An 18,160-nucleotide genomic window follows, 5' to 3' on the forward strand; every position below is an offset into this window, starting at 1 on the left:
TTTCTATTTTGTTAAAAGATATGTGTAATACATCCTTAATCTTTGCGGTCTAACCATCACGTACAAATATCAGTTTTATTGACAAATATGTACATACAAAGATTATTGCAGTTGTTATGCATAAAAGCTAAAAACGAAACAACGTAAAGATTTCCACTTCAATATTTGAAATTCTAAAAAAAAATAAAAAATATTAAATAATACTAAATAATAAAACAACGTAGATATAAAACGTTTTAACGAATATCGAGATAAGTGAGCCTATATTTTTTCACGATTTTGATAAAAAAATAATTTTATATTGTAAAAACCAATTTCCTTGATTTTTTACTGTAAAATATGAAACCGTTTTTTTATTTCTACTTTTTTATCTCAAAATATTAAGATAAGGAGATGACGTATATCAAGAAAGAAGCGAAGAAAGCATCACGGAATTGAAACGAACGCCTTTGTAATGTGTTTCGTAATAATCAGTAATAAGAAACAATAGCAAAAGAAGAGCAAAAGGACGGTTCGCTGCTATGGTTATAAAAAAATTAAATAAATTGAAAGTTACATGCACTCTAGAAGTAAGCTTATCGCGCGAATAAAATTCATTCGAATGGAAAAAAATACGTGAAGAACTTGCCGATCGAGATATGTGCGATGTACGTCTCTCATTTCCTCTGATGTTATCTTGCGATCGTGCGACGCCCTATATAAGACTGTTATTACGAGACAAGGTCTCGGCTGAAATTCGCAGAAAGAATTTCGAGCCAGACGGTTGCGCAACCGAGAAGCGATTACTTGCAATCGATCGAGCGTTGGCTTCGTCTCGCCATTATTTTGTGGCCGATTATTCTCCGTTAGTCGCGCGCGGCTTAATTGTTCTCCATCGTTCTCGCAGTTAACCGATCATCCGTTATCAGGCCACCCGCGCCACCGCCAATTAACAAGCCGTCGGATAAGCGAACCGGATGTGCATCTCGTTCGTTACGATCGAAGGCAAACATAGCAGACAAATGTATTGGTGATGCTACAAAACTAAGTATTACAATTTAATCAATATATTGTGTAAGAAACAGTTTTGCTGAAGCATTTGAAATTATATCACTTAAATACAGATCTAAAAATAATGTCTAAAAAGATAGTATTACATATTAAAGAGATTATTAAATAATATCGTTACTTTTATAAATACTTTTATTACTTTTATAAATGTATCAATTAATTATATTGTGTGTTTAAAGTATACATATATTATTACTATAAATATATTAAAGAATTATTAAACAATTCCATTACTTTTTGGAATTTCTAAATTATAAAATGCTGAAATTGAGTAATGCTGAATTGAGTAACATGATGGAAAATATATGATTGAAAAATGAACACTAAAAATATGTTACAAGTTTTAATTCTAGCAAATAATTTGAATGTAGGCGCATAATTATTTTGATGGTCCAAAGAAAATTAAATTCAAATCTGTGTTAAAATAAATTTTTAGATTCTTCAACCAAACTGTTCTTTTCGTGTAGGGAATTTTATAATTAAGTGCACAATTATACACATTGCATTTTTTCCTTAAGTTTACAGCACACAATGCATTTCTTCCTGCTGAATTGTTTGCATTTTGCTAATTATTAGAATTGCAGAGAGAACACATAGAATTTTTAGCAATTTACTAAAACGCAAGCAATCCGACAGAAAAAAATGCATCCTGTGCCACAAGCTTTACTCTATTTTATTTTTCTTTCTACAGTTTTCTGCATTTTATTATAATTGTAACAACTATACTACTCGTCTTTTGCTCTTACATTTTAAAGTATATAATCCTAGATTACTCTCTAATAAACGATAATCCTGATTCTGATTTCGATACAACGCGTTTCTCTTTCTCCCTTTCTCCTTCTCTCTCCTCCTTTCCTTCTCCTCAACAGGATGCACGCAATGCGCTCGTCGTAATCCAATTAATAAGCCGTAATGTGGATCGCTTCATATTCGTATCCCATTCCCTCCGCACTTGACTCTCTTATGCAACTCGATGCGTGCATCTCAAACATATTAACCAAGGTTCCAGACGAACGTCGAATGTCTATATCGAGAGCGCGTCGTGATGTCGGCTAAAGTGCACTTTTCTAAAGCGGAGACCTTCGCCTATATTATCCGCTCGGCTCCACCGGCATTTATATTTAATCTCGTGCGACGCCTCTCGCCCTCCTTCTTCTTCCTTTCTTTTTTTTTTTTTTCACGCGGCCACTTAAGGGGGTAAAATAAGACGCGTCGCCTTAACGAACCCCACAAAGTGTTGCTTAGAGAGGTGCGCTTCTAGCGTGGCTCCGCGCACCTTGCGCACGTCAAAAGAAGTCATCCAAACCGGTTGAGGGGCCTAACCCGAAACCGCATTTCTCCATCCATCGCGAGGGATGGAGAGGGTGAAGGACGGACCGGGGATGAGAGGGAGAAACGCGGAGGGAGATCGAAAATCCGGAACGACGCGATGCGAGAGGAAGACGGTCGTGATCGAGAATTTGCTAGCCGCGCGACGTCGAGAACTGCCCACGCCCGCTCGATAAACAGAGGCGACCGTGGGAGTGGAGGTTTTAACGGCTTTGGCATGAGAATGAAGAGCGCAGGGGAGAGAAGAGAAGAAGAAAAAAATAGAAGAGCGAGGAAAATCTACACGATCTCCTCCCGAGAGGAAAAATAATTTCTCTAATTTCTTTAATCAGCCGTTTACTACAATTTCTTTTTTTTTTTTATTTCTTTAATTTCTTGTAATTTGTCGATGCGAATACTTCGATCACTCGCCGATTTTTTTCATTCTTCGGGTTTTGATTTGAGACACCAGACAACGATCTTTCATGCAAAAAATAACTCGATATTAATTCCAACGCTTATATAGCTTTTTCCCCAAAAATGCGTTATTTTTTTTAAGTATTTTATTCCGTTATTAAAAATGAGACCCTATATTCAAACAAAAGTTGTTTAGTTTCGAAAAAAAAAGAAGAAAATGTATAGTGACCTTTACTTGGCCTTCTTGGAAATCTCTCAAGAAAATCAGCTAAATTTTTGTAACAAAACTGTATAAATTTTTAAAACATAAATCATCAAAAGTAATACAAATATTTAACGAAGTTTAAAATATTTTTTATGTTACATCATACGAATAATTTAAATCGTCCTGCGTACTTTATAACAGCAGTTGTTGCCTCACATTTGTGTAGTTATTCGTTTCTGCGTACTTTAAATGTAAACGTACCTCTCGAATACACAATAAATTAATGAAATTAAATGAAATTAAAATATGATACTTTTAGTATCTTGAATCAAAATCTAAAGGATGAAAAAAATCGTCGAGTGAACACTTGAAAGAAATTATTTAAGAAAGCAGTGAGTAAAAAAGGAAAATTCAATTACTTTTCAAGTGATTACTTTTCAAACAATTACAACAAAACAGTCACCAATTACTCTGCTCTAATAGGGTGAAAACTAATCGTCAATCACAATCGCGCAATCCCTAGTGCGAATTATGGCTTAATTCAACCCTAATCGAGCGAAACTGACGAAGCCAATAAAAAAGGCGGAAAACGCCCAATTACGTAGCATAAATACAGCGATCGTTTTCCTCCGACAACGAGAGAGTCTGATCTCGTAAAAATCACAGCACATTCCGATGAATTTCGATTCCTGATTAATGATACTAATTATGACTAATGTGTGGCGACGAGATTCGCCGGTCGATTACAACGAGGATCGCACGAGGCTCGCCGAGGAGGAGGAGAGGAAAAGAGCGAATCGCCGCGTGGCGGAGCAGAAGAGCACAAGAACGTGAGAGAGAGAGAGAGAGAGCGGCGCGTGCGCGAGCGAGACGTCGCTCTCTCGCATGATAGAGCAAGGTGCAATGCTCGGGCGGCGATGCACAAACAGCGTCGGGCGTCGCGGTCCGCACCAGCCAAGGTCACCCGGGTAATGTCCCGATGCCCCCTATGCAGGACAAATTCAGCCACTCGGCCGAAAGCACACTCTCGAGTCCGCTTACGATCCGGCGACGGCGATGGCGGCGGTGGCGGCGGCGGCGGAGGTGGAGGCGGAGGCGGCGGAGGCGATGGCGGCGCGTCGACGGGCCGAGAGGAAGCGGAGGAGGAAACCGAGCCGTTCCTCGCTCTCCCTCCGCCCTGGAATCCGCTATCGAGAGACGAGGGGAAACCCTCTGTGTGGTTAAAATCCGGTGCAAGCGCTCGTCCGCGCCACCGTTATGCAATGCGCCGCGTATCGGCGTATGCCGAGCACGATCGGGCTTCGTTCGCCGGAATGACGTTTGATCTCCGAGCGATAATGTGTGCGTTACGAATTCCCGGGTCGATGAGGTGTGCGATAACGTAGGTGAGTGTTATGTAAAATAATAGAAAGATCAAACGCTCTTTTCAAGTTCACGGCTACGCTTCGCCAACGCAGAAATTGAAATTGTAATAAGATTAAAACGATCAACAAGGAAAAATCGTCAGATGTGATGTCATTCGATGATTTTGCGATTAATTCTTAACATTAATTCTTAATGATTTTTAAGTGATTTTTTTTTTATTTAAAGAAGCTATACTGAAAAATCGTTATTACGTTGTTGTCTTGTTTTAAAAGTAACACAATTCAAAAGACGTGATTTTCAAATTATTATCATGAATGCGTTGGATCAAAATTATTATATCAATCGTCGAAAGTAAATTAACTTGACAGTCTATAAAGCACTCGTTACTTTCTTAAGATTTTTCAAAAAGATTATAATACCATCTACAAAAATGACACCTTTTGAGTTGCGTCGTTTTTATAAATAAAAAGAAAAGTCTTCTACAAAGAACATTTAGAGTTAAAACAATTTTGATGATCGTAGTTCGAAGGAGTTATTTTATTTTAAATTTAGTTTTTTTTACGGATTTTAAGATGCTAGTAGCATCGAGTCGATAATCTAATGTAATTTGAGATTATTATTTCAGTTTGAGTCGTAAATCTGGAAAGTAATATTTATTTAAATATACAGATTATTACTTCAACATCTAATTTCGATCTTAATCACTAAAAAACATCATATTAAGAATTCATCATATAAAAAAAAGATTGTAAATACACTAAAAAAAATTTATTATATCTTAATAAATATTTGTTGTGAATAAACATTTACTTATAATAAATAAATATTTACTCAATGAAGAAAAATGATAGTCAAATTAATTTTTTTCAAAATTATCGTCAAAAGTGTATCAAATGATATTGACGAGAGCCAGAAGCGTCGTGATTTTCTCCTAACAATATGATCGAATCAAAAGAGGAAAACACTATTACAATACAGTTTTTACGCCAACATACATAATCAAGTTGTACACCATTCGTCCAAATTTATCACGTAAATAAACGCAAGGGAGGGGAGGGGGGGGACTCGGCGGAGGAGGAAAGGGTTAAAGCTCACGCGCATAAACAAACGCGCGACGAAAGAAACGAAGTGCCTTGACGTGTTTCGGCGCGGTTCTTGCGCGAAAAATTGTATGACGGGGCGAGGAAAAAAAAGCGACCGCCATTACGTACTCGCATCACGCACGCTGCAGCGGCGCTACTTATTTTTATGACGGACGCACACACGCTATCGCGAGCGGCTTCGTGGAATATTTTGTTTGCGACGCATCCGTCCGCTGACGAAACCGGATGACGCTCTCGGGACTGAAAGTTAAGCGCGTCGCCAATAAAAGAGAGCACAAGGAATAATAAAAAAATATGTATGTATACGCATTCATCATGCAGGAAGGATACATCCTTGTCGATACATCCTTGTCGGCGGCGTTAAGGAGAATGCCGAGTGTTTAAATGTCCTCGTATTAACGAGGTTAATCTGGTCCCAAATTATCATTTACTTACGTTCTGTAGAAAGTCAAGTTTTTCTAGACAATGAAATATGTATATAAAAAGAATTATAAGTATACTGAAAAAAAATTGTTATATTTCTTCATAAATATTTTTTTATACTTGTAAATACTTTTTTTCTTATTTACTTGTAGTAAATAAATATTTACTCAATGAAAACAAGTTAGTTAAATCAAATTAATAGTTCTTGTATCAATATATATGTATGCTAACATTCAAGAAATATTTATTAAGATATATTTACTACGAAATATTATTAAGAAATATTTGAGACTAGATTTACGTTGTTTCGGAAGAGCGCGAACAGTTTCCCGAAGTGCAATCGTGAAATCTCTGAAACGTTGATCTATGACTCGTAAATCTTTCGTGGTCCCCAGCCTTGAATTTCTAAAACAAACTATCGCAATTGCGCCTTACTTATTAACGAGGAAAAAAATAGGCGTCTTCGCGAAGCTCGCCGGCGCTTGTTTTTACCGCTTTGACCGGCGCCCATTAATTAAGCCTGTTCTTTTTGCAACGTTATCTCCCGTTGTCGGCGTCTATATGTATGATCGCGTCTATATTGCGCTATACTGTGTACAGTTTCCGTGGACGGAAATAATGAATGCGCTGCGTAGTTCTCGGCGCGAATACGCTTCGGATTTTTCGCTGAAAATTTAATTACCGCAGCCCGAATTCACGATAACGCAACTCCCCTTTGTGTTGCCGGTTCTCATTGATTATTCCGCGACGCGCGTATCAGTCGGCATTCAGGCTAATTCCGAGTAATTGATAGATCTGTTTGTTTTTCCGATACGTTCGTTCGCACGAATTTGCGTCGACGAATTTCGCAAATAGGAAAAGAAAAAAATATTACGCCACTCGGAACGTAAATGATCCGATACGCGGGAGTTATCGGTGCCCCGTTATCTGCCATTGATTACTTATGCAAGATATGCTATTCAACGAGAGACGCAGCGGCGAATTGCGCGCTGCCAGAGATATAAAAATAGTCCACTTTAACTCTGTTGACTCACGTTGCATTCATTGCGAACGCGCGTACGCGTGAAAATCATTTGGCTCTGATTTTTTAACGATTTCGCAAGAGTCTCATCTCATGCCGTCGTGATATAATCTGGTTCGACGCGTGGCTTTGTTTACCAACCTATTCCCGATGGAGAGGCAAAACGACGCGACGGACTTTTCCATGGACACAATCCGGCTCGAAGCGACACGTGGCGATATTACATCGCGTCGTTTTCCATCGAATTTTACGAATTTAAATGCGTTTTCTTCATAAATCAATCGCGTGATAGTAATTTAACTGAAGGGCGGAAAATCTCGCGCGTGCGTATTTAAATGACGAAGGTTGCCCACGATGTATATTCCACGCGCGACACGTGGCACGTTATTATTTCGCATCATTTCCTGCCGGTTCTGTCGACGTTGCGAATTTAATTGCGCTCTCTTCATAAATCAATCGTACGGTACATCATCTAATTGCAGACGGAAAATATCACATGTGCCAAGCAACGTGAATGTATATTAATCTAACCCGAAACTATTTCATTTTGCACCCGATGACGTGCCATTCGTAATATTCCGATTAATAGTTTTCGGTTGAAAGTCGATTTTCTGGAAATTAAAAGCGTAATTACAACTGTTCGCAGAAAATGCAGACAAGGAAAGTTTGGTATTTGCGATTATAATTGCACGGTAAATTAATTATGACTAGGATTTCTATTTATATATTAGGTGTTGGAATTAATTCGTAGCGTTTTACAAGTGATGGGAAGTACTTTCATTAATGTATTTTTTAATGCTCATGTGAAATAAATAACATTCTTTCATTAAAAAACGCTACGAATTAATTCCAACACCTAATAGTTATTACTATTAGTGTCAATAATGTTAGTAATAATATTATATATATAGATTTATTTTAAAAATATATAATTGGCCTCGAAAATGATTAAAATTTATAGTCGTTTTCAGGACCATATATTTTTTATTGTAAATAGAATTATGAATGCAATTATTATTATTATTTACAATATTTACATTATAACGATAATAATTATAAAAAGGGAACTCGTAATTATTTTACTGTGTAATATAAATTTTCACTTTCAGAGCCATCTCTCTCTCTCTCTCTATATATATATATACATTACATACAGAACTATAAATTATCATTGTTAATAATATACATTGTTAAATTTAACTTACAATTTAAGTTGTTTGTATTATCCTATAGGTCGCCATTGTTCTTATTCAATACGTTGTAAATTTAACAAACACAATGAAGTTAAATTCAAGAAATTAATTTGACTCAAATTTACTTTACCATACATTAATATGAACGCTGTTTACTTTGAAACTAATTAAGTAATTCAACTGCAGAAATGGGTCGATTAAATTTGATTATTTTTTTAACAAATGTTTTGAATTCAAATAATAATACATTTTGAGAGATTTGTAAGTTAAAAACAACATTAGTAAAATGTTATTTAGCTTAAAGAATTAATTAATTGAAACTTAATCCTTTAATAACGAATAGTGTAGCAGTAGTGTAGCACAATAATTATAAAAATGGAGCTCCTAACAATTATTTTATCATACAATCTATAATCACAAATATCAATCACTTTTGTCTCATTATATTCAGTTCTCGTTATTTTCGAATAGTTCAATGGACGGATTTATCTCTGCTAAAAATACTCGTAGAACAATAACAAATAAATAAATAAAATATAACTAAATAAATAAATAACAACTAAATAAAATAAATGCTTTATTGTATTTACATATATGTCCATTTATGCAAAAACATCTGTTTTTTCATTTCCTTTTTTTCCTATTTTTCAACCACTGTCCACAAAAACGAAAAAGCTGAATTTCACAGATATGTATTTGCATAGGAACGAAGTTTTGTTCGAAAAATAAGATTACGTCAATGCGTTCCGCGCAAACTGTAAAATATAAATACGGCATTTAAAGACCATAAAATGATACGCCGATATTCACAGTCACGCGTCGTGCAAATTTTGGATGCAACTGCAATTCTGCAGCGGACGCTAAACGTATGACGTCAGCGGAAAAAAGCGCGGAGTCCGAAAACATGGCGATCAGAAATAGCTCTCTCCTGAAAGAAGGCGCGTGTCTCTAAAATAAAATGCAGATTACGAAAGACAATCTATCTATTCGATATATTACGAGATATAATCGATAGATTGCAAGATATAAAAATTACGATCGAGTCTTTTGAAATCGAGCTCTTTGTTCCTCATATAAAGTTTTATACAATTATTCACGAAGATTTCTTCAATTAAAAAAAAATTTCTTCGAATCAAAGAAATTCGTGCATTGCTATAAAGAAAAGTTTCTTTGATTTGAACGTCATTTCTTGAAATCAAGTAAATTTTTATTTCCTTCAAAGATATTTTTAAATCAACTTAAAAAATCGACGAAAGAAATTATTTCTTCAATTTAAACGTAACTTTTTCCTGAATGATTTAAATCACACAGGCGAAAATTTATCTGCGATCTTGGCATAAGTTTAAACTGTATAAAACACTCCCCCCATAAATTGACGTAAACATTCTATACGTAACGAAAAATTAATTGAAAATAGTTTTAATATACAAATAATATTTATTTTTATTCTTCCCCGCACCCAGAGAAAAGGTTGCTTCGATTTAAAGAAATTTTCTTTACTATACGGTTAAAGAAAAAAAATCCTTTGATTTGTGAAAAAATTTTTTTTATTTAAACATTTTTTTTTTAATCAAATAAAATTTATTTGATTTAAAGAAATTATAATTTGAACGTCATTTCTTGGATTTGAACATAATTTCTTTAAATCAAATAAATTTTATTTGGTTAAAAAAAAATGTTTAAATCAAAAAAATTTTTTCACAAATCAAAGGAATTTTTTTCTTTAACCGTAAGCAAAGAACATTTCTTTAAATCGAAGCAACTTTTTATCTGGATGTGGTGACATGAATTTTAACTCTTCTGGCAGAAAAACAGGAAACTTTTTATTGTAGTGGATTATATAAAAATCTAAAAAAAAGGCCTGATATATTTGTCAAAGCTTTAACGAGTTTTTAAAGAAGTTAGTCTCACTGTATTTTACTTATTTTTGTCAGATTTAAATTCATAGAATGATTGATGGGTGCTTTTCATTTGTGACACAAGTCGACGTAAATCATCAATTTATCTTCCTTGATAATTCAATGAGTAACGAAGATAGAACGATACTTATCGATTTGTATCATCAAATGGAAAGCACTTTATAACGTTTACTTAACTCATTCATAGGATAATAACAAAAAAAATCACATTTTTATTTTTTCAACGTGTCAATCACTTTTGAAGTAAGAAGGCGATATCTTGATGTTAAAAAAGATACATTCTCGGGAGTTACATTTCAACGAGCAACTTTCTCCTTATCGAACTTAAGTAAATATCCTGACGATTACATGTGAAATTATATGTCTATAAAGGCCAAGTCCGGTTAAGATAAAATATAAATGTTACACGTATAGCTTTCTATTCTCGTTTCACGGAACATCCCCATTGTCAGTCGAGAATATAAATCGAGTATGGATCGATAAACTAAATTATTGCAGTCCGCGAAGACAGCTCGAATGCACTTTGAATGTCTACGGGAGGTCGAATGCATCCAGGAACGCGCAACGTGACAACGTTACGTAACGGGGGAAGATCGATTTTAATCGAGTGACATCGCGGACGGGATGCCTGTCGATAGGAACTGCGCCCCGAACGGGGTCGTCGTACGTTCAGGAACGTATCTGGTCGGATTGTCGGGGACGGAAATAACTCGGGAAGAAACGCGACTCATAAACTCCGCTGCGTCGCGGCGCAATATTATTACGGAGGATATCTCTCGCCCTTACGAGTATTCTCTCGACGCGAACAAATCCGCGTTCGATCCTCCGCTCGCGCAAATTTCACGCGCCGCGCGATTTACCCTCGTTAACCGTCGACGACGAATCGCGTGACGAAAACCAAACGAACCTGATTCAGAGAGTTGCCCGCGAAACTTGTGCGAACGTTTGTATGTTGACTCTTCTACTCGAGCAATCTACTTTCTAAACTCGAACGTTATTTCCTCTGGAAAATTCAAATTAAACGAGGCATCGTATAAACATCATATATATGTGTGCAGCCTTGGCCATAATTGTGAAACATCCTCGATTTATTGCATTTTCTTGGAAAGGCGGTGATAAGATCCAAAAGAAAACTAACAAAATATTAAAATTATTATAACCAGCAATATTATTTTGGAAGATTGCAATACCGTAAACTGCGTTTATGTAAACTATGATTAATAAAAATTCATCAACCTAAAAAAAATGATTTTTTTTTAAGGGTGGTTCTTTCAAAGATACATTCTCGAGTAACCATATCAAAAATAAGGCCTTTTTTGGAATTTTTCTTAAAGAAAACTATAAGACGTACGATTCTAATTTTTCATATTTATTAATGCACATGTCAATATATGAAAAAAATTTTTACAGCAATATTTTCATTCCAAAATTCCAAGAAATTAGTTGAAAGGCGTAGAATTGAAAAAATGAGGTGACCAAATGGTTGATATGATATCTCGAGAACTAATAGAAATCAAAAAACAAAATGTTTTCTTAAAGTTTGTTTGTTGTTTATTTGCGTGGCTATCGCGTAAACTAGAATTATTGAGAAATATTGAAAATTCGCGGGTCGGTTGACACGTGTTTTTAAAAAATGATGCGAAAAAATGCTTTTTTCGTTCAAAAAAGTTGGATAAAAAATTTAATTTTTAGTGAAACCAGTTTATTCTAGTTTATCTAGCTAGTCAATCTACGAATACGACACAAAAATTTTTTAAATCGGTCGATTAGTTTTTCCGAAATCGTGTCAACCGCCGAAAAAAACAACGTTTCGAAAAAAACGCGTTAAAGATTTTTTTTTAATAAAATAATAATTAACTATTTGTCATTTCTGGTCGATAAAGTAAGCCTTTAATTTCCTCAAACATTTGACTGTAAAAAAAGAACTTTCAGCTGTAAAATCGTTAATTCTTCGAATTTCTTTTTAAAATGACAATGTATTCTTGAAATGTACAATCAAAATATGCAATAAAAAAAAGTCGATTTTTTTTAAATTTTACACGAGAATGTACCCTTAAAGAAAAACGATAAGAATTCTTTTTGTCGATATTATTTTATTAGTCAATAATTTTCTGTCAGGTTGAAAAATAATTTTTCTTTTTACTAATATATTATTTGATTAATCAATAATTTTTGTCAAGTTGACAAATATAATTTCTTTTTCTGAGAAATTTAATTTCTCTTTAATTGTCTACTTTTAAAGTACAATTACAAGAACAATATATTCATCTCGAAATTGGCATCAGAAACTGGCAACTCGAAGTTATATTCAAACCGCGACGTAACATCACGTCGTCTCGAACTCGCATTCGTTGCATCACCCTCCCTCGCTCTACCTTTGTCTTTTCTCTCTCCTTTTTATTTCCTGCGAGAAAAATGAGAGAGGTCAATTCGGCGCGGCATTCACCTCTCACGGATCCTCACGGATCCCCAAGGATCCTCACGGGATTTCGCCTTCATCTCGCGTATATGTACACGCTATTTCTGAGCGCCGAAATTTAAGGTGCCGTTGCACCGGACGTGCCGACGACGGAATCGTCGCGCGAGTGGGTGGCCGCCCTCCGTTCTGTTCGCTCTGTCGTGTCGGCCGAAGCCACGCGTACACGCGTACATGCGTGCGAGCGAGCGCGTTGCTATGGTACCAGTACGCACTCCGGGCACCGCCTAGGACAGGTCAGTGACAAAGCAAGGTCACGTCAAGTGCTCCGAGGGCTTTCGGTATCCCGTCGCGCTCGCACGTCCGTTGTCTCGCGCGCGAGTGAGAGGCCTCGTTTCCCCGCCATTTGTCCCCGTAATCTGATGCTATCCCCGCGTGATAAGTAAGTACATAACAATGTAGATGTATGCGCCGTGGACCCTAATCGTCCTTTTACTTGGCGCGCTTTATCATACGTCAGCCCTCCGCCTCTACCACGCCTTAAGGCCGCAGCATGGACTTTTGCATAACGTATGAGAATGAACCTATCAAAGTTCTTCGAAATTTCTTGCAGTGAAATCTCACTCCAAGAGAGTGAAAGTACGAGTACCCTTTGAAAAAAGTGAAAAAAATTTACTTCTTGAAAAAAAGGGACGATCTTCACTCCTTTTAGAGTAAAATCTCACTCCAAAAAAGTGAAGATTGTCATTTTTCTTCAAGAAGTAAAATTTTTTCACTTTTTTCAAGGGTGCTTGAAACCTATCAAAGTTCTACTACATTTCTTCTAAATTTCTTGCAATGAAATCTTACTCCAAGAGAGTGAGAGTACAAGCAACCTTGAAAAAAGTAAAAAAATTTCACTTCTTGAAAAAAAGTGACGATCTTTACTCCTTTGAAGTGAAAATTTATTCTCAAAAGATTATCATCCTTTTACAAGAAATAAAATATTTTCACACTTTTTTTCAAGAGTGTTTGTATTTTCACTTTCTTGGAGTGAGATTTCACTGTAAGAAATTAGAGTGATATTCCGTCAAATTGAAAGAGAGAAAGAATCCTGATTGGTTGATTCTCTGCACTATGCATTATGCAAAAGTCTGTGCTGTGCCTTTACATATAAATGAAGAGAAAGAAAAATTATTTTTGACAGAAAATTATTGACTAATCAAATACTTATCGATTTCTTTCATATCCCAAATTATACATTTTCTCTTTGTCAAAAAATGTCAAACCATTCAATTTTTTTCATGTTACATCTGCACATTTGGATTGTTCTTAAATTAAAATATTTAGTATTTATTTTCATATCATTATTTTCATTTCTAAACTTAGTTAATTAGTGGCTTTTAATTAACATTTGAATAAAATTTAATACACTTTCTTGAATTAAATTATCAAACTCCATTGTTCGAATTAAATTAACAACATACGAAATAAGAGCAGTAGCATTTGACAGAAATCATTAAAAACAAGTCAAAACGAGTACACTTTGATTATCAATTTAATTTAACAATCATTACAGCATCAACAAACTATTACGTATTCCAACTCTTGGAAGGTTAAAACGTTTACTATCAATTGTTCAGTGTATTATCCATAACGTCATCCGAATACCCTTTGTTTCGATTCGGCAGATGAAATATTTCCATATGGAGATATCCGAGAACGTGGGTTCGAAGAAAAAGGAGGCGGTCATTCCGTATGCACTTTTGCAAGGAGATTCGGCAGGATGCAACGACCCGGCCTGTCCAAGGCGATCCGGCCGACGACGTCTCGCGCGAAAAAAAAAAGAGATCACGAGCAACGCACCGCGTTTCTCGCTAAGAATAGACAACGGCATCGTGGGCGCATATGTATTATCGTGTGAAAACATCGTAAACCATTCTCTTTCGCGGCCGCCCGCGCCGCTCGATCCTTTCCACGCAGCACGCTTTCGTTCCTTTTGCGTGCACAATCTGGATAAAAATGCGGCTCTATAAATTTTCCGGATACGATCAATTGAAAGACTGAAATCACAAAGCTGTTGAATTTAGAACGCCAATGGGAAATACGAGAGTCGTTTGTAATAATAATCTCTGGTACTTGGAAAAGAGCGAGAAACTTGAAACAACGCTGTCAGATAAGATCGTCAATGTTGTAATACGTTATGTTTTGATGATATTATATTACATTTTTTTAAGTGGTTTCTTTTTAATTTTCTTGCTTTAAGCTTCAGTGAAGTAATATATCACGCATACTATTAAAAAATGACAAAGACAAAAGTATGTCTTTTGCATTTTAAGAAACTATGGCCATGTTAACCGCGGAGATTATTATAGCAATTTTACTTATATTTGATTTATTCTTGGAGCCATGAAACTATTTTTATTTTGAAATGAACGCATTAGATTGCAAATGCTTCGTTATCGAAACAATGGAAACTGAAATAAATTTGATACGATGATATCATTTATATTATGAAAATAATGGAGGAGCTTTGTGTGAGCATTCCTTGTGAATAAAAAAATATCTGAAACTTTTAAATAAAGTCATTATTTAAATACTGTACTTGTGTCTATTATTTCGACAACAAAGCATTTGTGATCTAACATAGAACATAGAACATTTGTTCTTCTTTTTTATTCTGAAACACGTTCACGAAATTTTGAAACAGACTTATGACTCACTCTATTACCTCACCTATTACATTAAACCGCTAGATTATTACAAGTGTGGGATAAAAATCATATTCAAGATGTGTACAATTTCAACATATGTGATAAGTATTATCAAATATAAATATATGCGACAGTTTATAGACATTTATCAACATTTTTATTATTTCAATATTACCTCTTATTTATTTAATTAGATTAACACTTATTCTTACTGTATAGTTTACAGTAAACATGATGACTACCAGCAACACATTTTACCGTGAATTACCGGGTCTTTTTGTGGTATAAGTTTGCGGTCTGGTGTAATATATAGAAGTCTGTGGTTTACGGAGTACTATCATAAACTTCAAATACCTCTCTAAATGATTTTCATCGGCAAGTAACTACATAACTACATAATACAACGACGCCGTGTTCAATCGCTTTCACATTTTTTCCGCGTGCATTTTGCATAAAGAAAACAATGAAAAGATTCCGTAAAAAAAAAAGGAAAAGAAAAATAGCGTTGCAATGTGAAAGTGACGTATGAGAGAGAGAGACGGTGATTCGCGTGTCGTAATTAAATTAATGATCGAATGGGTAATCTCTCCCGCCAGTCTTTGTTCTCCTTCGCGTAAAATATCTCATTTTTCTCCCTCTTTCCCTGACGCTGAGAAACTATCGTTCTGAGATCGTTTGATGGTTACCACCGTCGCTTTAATTAAATCAAAGTTTCTCCGCGGAGCGAGAGCGGGGAAAAGGGTATGGCGGAAAAAATAAAAGAGAGAGAGAGAAAGAGAATAGAATAGAATCGTTAATTATTATGCCCTTTCAGATTATGTATCCTCAAGCGCTGAGCATAATACATAATTAAATTATAGCAGAATTAAAGATTAAATATAAAAAGTTTTTTTTAAATGAGGAATAAATTAGGTAAAGTAACAGATATAGGATATTCTCTTATATATTTTATATACGTCTATTAATAACAATAATGTTGTAAAATAGAGAGAGAGAGAGAGAGAGAGAGAGAGAATTTTAGCAGATTCTTATATTAATTTTTTTATACTAGTTTTGAAAATAAAGTTAGAATTTATCCTACGGTCTTTAATTTTCTGTAACATACCTCTTTTTAAAAACTTATTTATTTTGCTATCAACGCTTCCTTGTGAGCGTCCTTTTTTTAATTAAAATGATTAATTTTTGTTTGAAGCCTTTATAATGAATATCATGTTGAATTCAATACCTATTCTTCACCTAAAGAAGAATAATTCATAAATTATTTATTTATGTCTAAGCAGAAAAGATACGTAGAAGAGTTTTTAAATGTATGTATTCAAAAACGTTGCCCTCCTCACAAATTTGTAAATAGATAAACAGATTTGAAATCAGCCCAAAAAGTACTATAAAAAATGTCCCATCAAATCACTTTAACCACTTTAAAGAATGAAAATTTTGTCAATCAATGATGATTAATAAATACTAATAATAAGTAATAAAAAGTATTCTTTTATACACACTGAAAAAAATTCTAAATCTTAATACACATTTCTTTGAGTGGTACTAAAAATACATAAACATTTACTTGTAGTAAATAAATTATTCAATAAAAAAATTAATTGATTTTTATATCAAATGTTACGTTTGGTAAATATTTCTTTAGAAATATTCAAACAAATATTTGTTAAAAATTAGTATTTTTTTAATACACCTATATATGATACGTTGTTTAGTTTTAACTATAAGTAAGAGTTGTGATTAAATAAAAAACTTTATACGACAGAGAGAAAGATAGAGATAAAAAAGCTAATCCGAGATACGATCGCGGAAAAATAGTGAACGTGTTTACGCTGATGATAATATAATATTTTTTAATACGTCCTCTCGTCAGACCTCACTTAAATTTTTATTTCATCGATAAATCACCGAGATGGAAACAGGTCTGCGTGGAAACGGATAAAAGGAAACATCTTGGGACAAAAGTTTACGGGGACGCCGTAAACGCGACATCTTTTTCTTTTTCTGCACACAACATCGCGAAATTAAGGCTTGTTATTGTGCCGTGAAATAACGACGCATTCAAGTATTTGTTAAAGGAGGTAAAGGCCAGCTCGTTTTGCTTATGCGCGATATATTTTTCCGCCTCTCGCGTTTCAATTGAAACGGAATGACTCCGCATTCGGCGACAATGTGCATCAATTACGCAAATCGAGCAAACAATTTCTTGGCGAACCGAGTTCGCCATTATCTTAAAATTATCAAAATCATTCGTGCGTAACTTCTTCGAAGAGCTATTACGACACTGATAAAAACAAGTTTACTTATCTATTGTATTATCTATCTACTTCTACTCCACCTTATCTATCTGTAGTTCTCTAATATTAGGATTTTCCCTAAGCGTCACACTTCTCTTGTAAATACACTTGTAAATAAAAGCACATCGCAGATAATTACATAAGAGAGCTACGCAGATAATTTTTGCGTTCCGTTTATCTCGGAAATCTCGTGCAAAATCCACGTGAGTGCTACCAATGTATCAACCACGTGAACTACGCAGTCTGAATTTTGTTTCTCGGATATCCGACAGCCTGCCGTGTTCTCTTCAATTCTCTCTGAACTGCGATTAAACGGATATCACGCATTATCACTTAATTAATTGTATAGATATCGTAATCTGCCCAACGTAAATTAACCTCTGCATCGCAATGAAACGTTATAATAAATCATCTTGAATATTTAAAGTACTTTGTACAGAGAAATTGAAATGTTTATCATTTTTTCTTAACCTCAATCTGCATTTACGTATCTAACCGGATATTTTCTTTGATTACATTGTGAAAAATTGTTCGCTTTTTTATAATCTTACATAATCTTAAGCTTTGGATTTTGATCTTTAAAATGAAAAGATTGATCAATTACGTCAACTTAATGCAAAGATACATTGATTTAAAACACGCCGTGAATATCACCGAAAGAAATCTGGAAATAACTATTAAACGTTGAGTGAAATAATTCCAATAAAATATTCGAGTAATATGTGACCGAAAGTAATTTGAATTTTCTAAATA

The 18,160-nt window shown here is 34.8% G+C and overlaps 1 protein-coding gene and 1 long non-coding RNA gene across 2 annotated transcripts in view; one reads left to right on the forward strand and one right to left on the reverse strand.

Moving 5' to 3' along the window:
* The window catches only part of LOC105151824 (uncharacterized), a 156,317-nt gene that overhangs the window by 102,402 nt on the left and 35,755 nt on the right, over nt 1-18,160 (reverse strand). The gene's annotated exons all lie outside the window — the stretch shown is intronic.
* The window catches only part of LOC105151817 (uncharacterized), a 101,445-nt gene continuing 87,506 nt past the window's right edge, over nt 4,222-18,160 (forward strand). Inside the window, exon 1 of the mRNA XM_087415170.1 lies at nt 4,222-4,365. The gene's annotated coding sequence lies outside the window, so the exon portion shown is untranslated. The remainder of the gene's footprint in view (nt 4,366-18,160) is intronic.

This window comes from Acromyrmex echinatior, chromosome 17, assembly GCF_024713525.1.
Source record: "Acromyrmex echinatior isolate Ae372 chromosome 17, ASM2471352v2, whole genome shotgun sequence".
Lineage (NCBI taxonomy): Eukaryota > Metazoa > Arthropoda > Insecta > Hymenoptera > Formicidae > Acromyrmex > Acromyrmex echinatior.